This window comes from Apium graveolens, unplaced genomic scaffold (genome assembly GCF_009905375.1).
Source record: "Apium graveolens cultivar Ventura unplaced genomic scaffold, ASM990537v1 ctg5644, whole genome shotgun sequence".
NCBI classification, from domain to species: domain Eukaryota; kingdom Viridiplantae; phylum Streptophyta; class Magnoliopsida; order Apiales; family Apiaceae; genus Apium; species Apium graveolens.
Window position 1 is genome coordinate 15,438 of NW_027419041.1, and position 8,197 is coordinate 23,634.

An 8,197-nucleotide genomic window follows, 5' to 3' on the forward strand; every position below is an offset into this window, starting at 1 on the left:
CATACTTGACAATCTGGAAAAGTTAATCTCAACTGATTCGACTGATTCACATTAGCTGGACGATTGCCCTGGCCTCCGTCTCCTGCATTTTGTCTCCTGAAATTAAAATTTCTCCCTGGCTGAAACTTGCCCTTCTTAAAATTTGGAAATTTCCCTGTTTGTGACTGACCCTCACTTCCCTCAACTTTTCTTTTCTTGCTTTCCTTTTCTTTCTGGAACATCTCACTCTCTGTCTCTGCGATCATAGCTTTCTGTACAACCCCGGCATAGGTATCCAATTCAAAAATAGCTACCTTCCCCCTGATCCATGGCTTCAAGCCTTGCTGGAATCTCTTAGCTTTCTTTCTATCAGTATCAACATACGACGGCACATACCTTGACAATTCCTCAAACTTCCCCTCATAATCTGTTACCGACATATTCCCTTGCTTTAACTCCAAAAACTTCAGCTCTATTTGATCCTGAACAAACTGAGGAAAATACTTTTCTAAAAACAATTCCTTGAACCTTTCCCAACTAATAACATCCGTGCCTTCCAATGTCTTCAACATTTCCCACCAATAGGTGGCCTCATTCTTCAGATAGTAACTTGCAAACTCAACCTTCTGTTCCTCTTTCACTTTCACTAAGGCAAATGCCTTTTCTATTTCCTTTAACCAAACATTTGCTTCAATTGGCTCTAAGGAACCCTTGAATTCTGGTGGGTTTATTGCCTGAAAAGTTTTGAAAGTTACCTGGAGATTGTTCTGTCTTTGTTGTTGTTGTGCCAGGTGAACTGTTTGTTGGGCCAAGATTTGAAGAATTTGGGCTATTGCTGGGTCCATGGGTCCTGGGTTCACATTCTGGGTTGTATCATCTTGGTTATTATTGTTGTTGGTTTCTTCATTCTGGGTGTTGGTGCGGGTATTTCTTCTAGGAAGCATTCTCTGTAAAGAATCAATTAACTTATTTAGCTTTTGAATCAATCTTTTACATAAAAGAATAGTTTTGCAAAACAGAAATATTTCTTTTTGAAAACAGTTGTGACTAAATAAATTACATGCTTCTTTACAGAATATAAACAGTTATGGAAAACAGGGCACATGGTATCACAGGGTATACTGGTGCAATAAATAAGGTAAAGTAAAACAGGTGCGATAAAGTAAATGACAGTGTTGGAAAGGAAAAAGGTACTGATATATATAGATCAAAAGTTTTAGGGTAGTACAAGCGTAAAGACGCTTCGAAAGTAAAAGCAAAAGGGTATAACCACCTACTCACTAGTCAGCATCGCTAGTTTATAAATACAACTCAAAAGTCTTCTAATACATACTACACACTACTGTCCATACTACATAATCATAAAAACACTACTCAGCATCTTCATCTCAAAATCTCTAACTCAGCTCCAAGGAAACTCTGGTCCTGCCAGCCTCTCAAAGTCCTCCATCACCTCAGTAGCCCAGCCCAGCAGTGCATCAGGGCCTCTGCCAGGTAGTGTAGCTCCATGTAACCTAGCCTCAAGAACCCTCCGTGTCATATGAATCTCCTCTCGAAGCTCCCTCACACCACGATTAACATCTGTAGTCCTGATGATATGCTGTAACTATCTAATCTGAGCCAACAAGGAATCACGCTCCAATAGAAGAGCCTCATACCGGTAATAAGGAACTGGGGGCAATGTAGACTGGAATGGGGCACTCACTACTGAATGCCCAGTGGAATCTGAATCAGCTGGTGGGGGTCCTCTGACAGGTGGCCTCATGCCTGGAGGTGGAATAGCCTGCAATGGTACGGGCTGCAACACCGGTGGAGGTAGAATAGCCAATGCTGGTGGAATAATAGGACGTGGATCCGATGCTGGTGCTCCAACTGAAGGCTCTGAGTGATCAGCTGATACGGGAATAAAAGAGTCGGCCATCTCTGCTATCTGAAATCATATCGTAATATAAGAATCTCGTACCATAACGCAATTTACACTAATACCTGATATACCAAAACACTCAACCTCTCAACGTTCTATCATCCTATGCCTTACTTCTAATCCTAACCCTCTACCCATTCCCGTTAACCTAGGCTTGTGTCAGTGACTTATAACTTGTAGCTCTGATACCAAACCTGTGGCGCCCTCCAAACCCGGGTCAGAAGTTTGGGGTCCACACACACACCTTAATTATAACCTGCTTATAACAATAATAAAGATAATAATAATATATGCAATGACCCTACTTACCAACCACCACGGACCGCAACAGGTTAAAGTATGCACACAAGCCAAACACACTAATATATTACAAACCGTTCAAATCCCAACTATTTCAAATTCAAACTGAGTATTAAACATTATTACAAACTTTTACAAACTTAAATTATTCCAAAAGAAGCCTACTAGCTCAGCTTTCTCAACCTGAACCCCTAGCTCTCGCGCTGGACTGGGGATCCTCTTTACCAACTGGTTCCTTTTTAACTGGAAAGAATATAAACAACATCGCACAAATGAGCTAACTAGCTCAGCAAGTCACAATGACAAAACTGAGAATAATGATCATCAGGTGAATATGGTTATGATATCAAGTGAATAATGGATTATGATTTAGAATTGGATATTATACTTTTAATTTAAAACCAAGGTTAGGCTGCTGATCAGTCACGCACTAACCCCGAGCAAGGCACACAACATTGCTCTAACTACTGGATCCAAGGCACACATTGGCCTAACTTGACCATTATATGGTCTGACCACGAATCTGGTCCACAATTTTATAAAAACAATCCAATTCTAACATAATAACAGAATATGCAATAATAAACAATAACCGAAATCATTAACAACAATAAATGTTTAACAATGAAAGGGTTTCAATCCTTGTAAGGATCAACAAGGTACTTTCAAAGCTTGAATGCTGGGTAATGAAAGAATTGGATAACAAAGGAAACAATGTTTCAGGGTTTCAAGGATTTGGTCTGTCAAAGCATAAGATATCATGGATTGAGTATATAATAATTCAGTTCAGTGTCTGGTATTTAGTTTATATGTATTTGTGGAGTAGTATCGTAGATTTTTGGTTCGTGTTTGGGTATACAATAATCAATGGCTTAGAAAGAATATGGTTCATAGCTCAAGAACAATAATTGAAATCAGGATTTAGGTTTCCGTGCTTCAAAGCACTTGCAATGTCAACAAGACTATCAAGAATTACAATATTTCGAGAAAGTTCAGAACACTTGCCTGATATTAGCTTACTATCCTGCACTTGCTTTCAATCACAATCGTCTTACTCCTCAACTACCTGTTTCCCTTTCCTACGCCTTGCCTCTTCTGCTCACATATCATAAGCATCTATCAATCATCCACTCACAGGATTCTATTCAACACATACTTTTATCTATCCTTCATTTTACCCAAATCCGATTAATAGATTGAAATCTATGCAATAACCAAGTAAACACCGAATATATAGACCGATAGTCAAACAACAGGTCACGTATAACATATAATACATCACGTAATCAATGACATATCATCTATAAAGAAGTCTCGGGTCAAAAATATGCTTTCGGGTATTTAAAATGATTTTTAAAACATTTTTCGGAATTAAAACGGGTCGTTGGATCAATTTCGGGTTAATAAACAGGGTTCGGTTGGCCCATTCTGGCTCCGAAATAATTTTAGAATAATTATCGAGCCTTGGAAATAATTTAGAATAATATTTTAAAGCTCGAAACTATTTTTCAGAATTCTTAAATTATTTTTAAATAATTAAATCTAATTAAATAACTAACTAAAATCAATTAATAATTAATTAAATCAATTAATCAATTAATTTTTGAATTAATTGACTAATTAATCAATTACAAATTAACTGAAATTAATTAACTAATTAATTCAGATTTATTTGTGAATTAAAAATAATTTTCGGAATTAAAATAATAATTTTTAGAATTTTCAGAAATTAAAAATGAATTTTTATAATAAAAATAAATAGGAAATATGATTTTTAAACATTTTTAAAATAGAAATCCAATTTTTGCAAAGTCTGGAAACTACAGGGACCAAACTGCATCGTTTTCAAAACTGCAGGGACCAAACTGCAATTTTGCAGTCCAGTCGCCGAAAAAAGTCGGGAGTGGCCGGAGAACATGTTCCCGACGTCCTCAGCCCACCAACACCTCCAGATCACATCTACAGGTTACCAGGAACACAACCATGCAATCAAAACAACCTAACAATCCCTGAGTTGGCCGGAATTTGGCCGTGAAGTTTTCCAGTTTCCGGCGAACATCGGAAAACTTCAAAACACAACTCCCTTCTCTACAGACCTCGTTGGTTCATGAAACTTATACGACTAGATTGCAAATTTCACAGAGAACACAACCCACTATAACACAACATCAATCTATCACAGACTAAGAAACCCCCAAATTTCAATTAAGAACATTCATACGGGTTATAAATCCTAATTTTGAAATTCGAAAATTAAACTCAAATTTGAACATGTTATTGAACTCCAAATCAGACGTATGACATATGAAAATCATCAGGAAAACAAGCTCTACAACAAGCAGTCATCAAATCATACAAACAATCATCCGAACAAAAATTCATATTTTTAATAAAATAAATTCGAAAATAAATAAATTTTTAGAAAAATAAACTTGATTTCTACAGTGAAATAAAGCTCAGAATCTGATAGAACACCTCAAATCCTTCGTTTTGGTTACTCAAGCTTTAAAAACAGAGATCGGTAACGCCTTCGTTTTGCTGTTTGATTCTTTAAACAGTTTATGTAATTAGGGTTTTTCTCTGAAAATTATATAATTAACTATCTGCAAATGATTTTGATACGAAATAAAATACGGTAAAAGGCTATTTATAATTACTGAAAATTTGTATCCCGTTGGACCATTCCGGATATAAAACAGTACGTTTATCTGTAAAAACTGATCCAAACGGTATCGGTTTTCGGGATAATTATCCAAATCAGTACAATTTGTACTGCGGTCTTGGTCTCAGCGCCTGGTTACACGTATTACGAAGTGATAATTGGGATAGTTTAATAAAAAGCTCCTGTTTATCGAAAATACGGGTTTTATTGATTTACCGAAACGAATATTTTATCGAAAATGTTGCGCCGGGACCCGCGCAGGATAAACCGTAAGCCGGATCGAAAAAGTCGAAACATGAAAAATGCTCGGAATATTACAATTGGGTTAGGAAGGAGTTCTCGGAAGAGTTTCGGGTTCCAAAAACGTAACAACGGTTGACGTCGGTTGGTTCCCGTTTTTATAAAATAGATTTTAATTACCCGAAAAAAGATTTTAGAAATTTCATATGATTCTTATAAATCCATAAATCAACATAAAAATAATTAGGAAGATATGACAATTATCTATATTTTATTTTGGACATATAAAAATTAAAATACTCAATTAATATTATTTTTGAATATTCAAGTACAGATAACACTTAACAATTAACTCACAGAATAGATACTAGGCACACATAATAATATCAAAAATAATTACACTATATATCCCGGATATTACATATGTTACACATCCGTTGATAGTCATTTGATCATCCGTCGAAGGCTTTGTTAATCATCCGTCGGTAGCTATTTTGGCACTTGACTTCATTTCACTTATACAGAATTACAAGACATTACTTATGTACAATTAATCAACCTATTTTGCATATCTAGTTAAAGTCAACATGACTTATATGCTACTACAGATTCTATACAAAGGTGCATACATCACTGTGCTACAAACTTATTATTACATAAGCTACTCACTCGATGGATAATAAGTTAATCATCCGTTGGGACTATAATGAGTCATCCCTCGGGACTATAATTCTTATCCGTCGAGTGCTACATTATTTCACTAAGTAAAATCTACTTAGATGTTTTGTTTATGTGATCATCAAGTACACAACATATTCACAACAGTAGTGCATCAAAAGGTTTGACACCCAGTACACCTAAGGCAAAGACTTATAAGATGAGAAAAAGGTCAACTGCTCAAGACGCTGATAAGGAACCAGGATGAGTATCTGGGGGCATAAACAAGAATGTAAGGCTTAGCTAGCACCTGTCGTGGATATCAAGAAGGAAGCACCTAAGTTGGAAGAGATGCAGATAGCGAGTGAAGTCCTAAAAGTTTTACCAGATGACTTACCAGGATTACCCTACGGCATGGGATAGAATTTCTCATTGGTTACTGTACAGAGTTGGGCTGGTGTCAAAAGCCCTGTATCGTATGACCCGGTAGAAATCAAGTAATCATTTAAGGAAACTTTAAGATTATGGGATGAAAGAATAATGAGAGAGGGTGTATTTCGTATTGTGCACTGATGTGGTTTATAGAAAAGAAGAATGGATGTATTATGTGCAGATTATCAGAAGCTGGAAAAGTTGATGAATAGGAATAAGTAACCCCTGCATAGAATTGATTACTTATATAACTCGATGAAAGGAATGTATTGGTTCTTAAAGGTTGACCCAGAATAGGCTACCGTCAGTTGAAGGTTAAGTCTGAGGTCATACTAGAGACCCTGTTTAGAACGAGATGGGGACATTGCGAGTTTCAGGTGTTGTTATTTGGATTAACAAATGCACTAGTCGCATTTAAAGGTTTATTGAACAGAGTGTATGAGATGCACTTGTATAAGTGTAATTGTATTTATTGATAACATCCTCAGCTATTTAGAATCTAGAGAATCCATATAGAATGCCCAAGAATTTCTGTATGAAGGTTGAAAAGAGAGCAACTGTATGTTGAGATTTCAAGGTATGAATTTTGGTTGAGGTTACCAAAAGATTATGGTTACCCTATTAACGATCACTCAAATAAAGCCAGTATAGTAAAAGATATGTAAAAGAGTGGAAGTTGAAGTTTGAGTAATTGAGGGTGATAAGAAGCCACTGTATGAAGTTCATCCTCAGACTAAACTGATTGAAAAGATAAGGGAATTGTCAGGTCCCGAACTAGTTTACTAGATTGCGAATACGGAATATTGATTTGGGAAAGGTTAAAAATTGACTCATGATATACAAAGGGCGAATGCGGATTCATGTCGGAAGGATATGGAGATAAAAGTTGGAACGTTAGTCTTGCTGAAAGTTTCGCCTTGGAAAGGAATAGTGAGATTTAGGCATAAAAGTAAGCTAAGCCCTAGGGATATCAGATTGTTTAAGATATTGAGAGAACAGGTAAAGTCGTCATAGGTTAGCGCGGTTGCCATAGCTGCAGCACACTTGTAGTATGTTTTAATGTCTTTATGCCAGGGGAATATATCCTCGAATTGAATCAAGACCGTGTGTACGAACCAATTTAGAACTTAGATCGAGACCTCGGGAATGAGTTTATATCTATAGTAAGTATGCTTTAAATAAATCCTCGAGTAGAAGAGTCTACTCGGGAGTAAGAGTCAGATATGCTTGACAATTATCATCACTTGTTTAGTTAGATCAGATTCTGAGGACATAATCGTTTTACGGGGGAAAGATATAACGATTCGCGTATTTTCATATTTAAAAGTGTAATTATGAAATTATTAAATAAATAAAATATGTGTATAGCTTCTGTCAGCTATGTGTTGTTTTATTATTATCTATGTATGATTTATGGTGTACAGGGTTGTCCGTGTAATTAATTATTGAGTAATACTGAATTGTTTTCACTTTAAAAGTGGATGTAATGAAAATTTATTTGCATAAATACTTGGATTATCTCTAAAATTGTTTTTATGGTTTTATAATTACAATAATTATTTTTGGGATTTTATAAAATTTAGAAATCAATATTTCAACAATTATTAGTCATGTATTATTTCCGGATTCCATTTATTTGTAAAATTCATATTTAATTCCAAAATTCTTTAAAAATTATGAAACTCATATTTATTTAAGCTTGGAATATTCCGAGAATTTTAAAATTATTTTGCGAATTTTTAGGATTAATTTCACCCGCGCGTTGATTTGTTTAATTGATAAAAGCGGGTTTAATTGCATTTCAGAAATTATTTTAAAATTACGAAATTTATGTTTTTATAAACTTTGGGATATTTGTAACATTTTAAGACTATTTTCGTGATTTTATGAATTTGTTTTAAGTGCAGCTCGGTTCGTTAATTGTGAAATGCAAGTATCTTGTGCGATTCAAAAATATTTTAAAAATTATAAAAATTTTATTTTATTAGTTTTTACTTATTCCA